This window comes from Micropterus dolomieu, linkage group LG01, assembly GCF_021292245.1.
Source record: "Micropterus dolomieu isolate WLL.071019.BEF.003 ecotype Adirondacks linkage group LG01, ASM2129224v1, whole genome shotgun sequence".
In the NCBI taxonomy this organism is placed as follows: domain Eukaryota; kingdom Metazoa; phylum Chordata; class Actinopteri; order Centrarchiformes; family Centrarchidae; genus Micropterus; species Micropterus dolomieu.
In genome coordinates this window covers 19,849,244-19,851,333 of record NC_060150.1, presented here as the reverse complement: position 1 = coordinate 19,851,333, position 2,090 = coordinate 19,849,244, and the positions used below count along the sequence as shown (strand labels likewise).

At 40.4% G+C, this 2,090-nt stretch overlaps 1 protein-coding gene across 1 annotated transcript in view; it reads right to left on the bottom strand.

Moving 5' to 3' along the window:
- cubn (cubilin (intrinsic factor-cobalamin receptor)) overlaps nt 1-2,090 on the bottom strand; it is a 134,683-nt gene that overhangs the window by 80,566 nt on the left and 52,027 nt on the right. The window lies entirely within an intron of this gene.

Sequence of the window (2,090 nt, the reverse complement as noted above, 5' to 3'; positions counted from 1 at the left end):
ATCCCAAAATGGCCGTAAAATTCAAAATGGCCGACTTCCTGTTGACTTTACGCTATGGGTTCTTGAGGCTTTTTTGTGCGTCTTGATACGATACATGTCCCCAGAAAATTTCGTACATGTAGGTTGAACGTGAACGAGGGGCTAATTTTTTCCAATTTTCTAGGTGGCGCTAGCGAGTCATTTTGCAACGCCCATGTGCGAAACTTGTAGAATACGAAATTTTTCACCGGTTCTGACATGTTTGCAAATTTTGGTGAGTTTTCGAGAATGTTTAGGCCATGTCATTTGGGCCTACTTTGCAGAAAAAAGAAAAAAAAAAAAATAAATAAATAAAATAATCCGAGCAAATTCAATAGGGACCTCACACGGTCGTGCTCGGGCCCTAAAAAAAAGTGCCATCAAAGAGCTCCATCATATAAAAGTACAGTGAATAAAAAAGAATACCCACAATACAATAAAATGTGCAATAAAGACATTAACATCTAAAACTTACTTCATGTTGCTTACTTACTATGACTGAATTAATATTAACATGAAGTCTTCAGAGCAGGGCTGTTATCAAACATGAAATTTGGTACAGTTCTAAGCGTGTATAATGACGTCATAGCTTTCGTCTTTCATGGAAAAAACACTGACCTTCCATGCCATTACACAAACAGTTCCGATTTTCTTTTAAACACTCATAATGCTATATTGTATACCTTGTAAGTGTCAATAAGACTGAAGTGTATACCAAAAACAAAAATCAACCTGGTATGATACATGCACACCCTTCAGCAAAAACTCTGCATAACTTTTCATTGCCCATGTCTTTAGATTGCACAGTGAACATCAGAAGTTGATTGGATTAATTGTCTAGGAGATGGTCTAAATAACTGGGTTAAGTGCATGGGGCAGACTCAGAGTCTCTTTATGAAGTCTGGAGAATCCAGTGCAGATTTCATTTTGTTGTCTCTGTCTTGCAGCTTTTGCTTGGTTTCTTCATCAAGGTGTCTCATCAAGTCCCAGCCAAGAATGTCCATCATGTTGCCAACAGGCAACAATAAGAATGTTTCTGGTGGAACTGAATTGCCAAAGAGACCTGATTAATTCACACCTATACTGTTGCTTACATTAAATGTCGGCCTTAAGTTGGTTAAACTTCCTGATTTTTGTATTACTTTGAATTGCTTGCCTAATATTTATTAGGAACAATTTGAGAAAGAAACTACAACTAATGCATGACAACTGAAGGTAATGAAGAGGGAGTGGACGGCGCCTGGAATTCAGATGTGACCCAGGAACAGTTCATCATAGTTTATAAGGCAGCACAGTGACCATACAGACTGCAATGTTTGTATAGTCAAGACACTGCAGTTAACAGATTCCAGTCTGTAGTGTAGTTCAGACGCTTGACTGATGAACAGAGAGCTGCAGGGTAACATCCTTCAAATATCAGACAGTTTTTTTATTAAATATCATAATGACACTTATTAGCACATTACCTCTCTCTTGCTGGTCCACATGTAACCATCCCTCTCTGATGTGAATGCATCACACTTTAAAAATAAATGGGTTTCCATAATGACTGGTTTTAGGGGGAGTGCAGCAACCCGCTCAGCACCACTACTTCCCATGTCCATGCCTCTACACAAGTAGTTTATTTAAAAGTGGGTTAATTAGGGCCCGAGCACGACCGTGTGAGGTCCCTATTGAATTTGCTAAGATTATTTTTAGGGCCCGAGCACGACCGTGCGAGGTCCCTATTGAATTTGCTCAGATTATATTTAGGGCCCGAGCACGACCGTGCGAGGTCCCTATTGAATTTGCTCAGATTATATATATATATATATATATATATATATATATTTTTTAGGGCCCGAGCACGACCGTGCGAGGTCCCTATTGAATTTGCTCGGATTATTTAGGGCCCGAGCACGACCGTGTGAGGTCCCTATTGAATTTGCTCGGATTATTAGGGCCCGAGCACGACCGTGCGAGGTCCCTATTGAAATTGCTCGGATTATTTTTAGGGCCCGAGCACGACCGTGCGAGGTCCCTATTGAAATTGCTCGGATTATATTTTTAGGGCCCGAGCACGACCGTGCGAG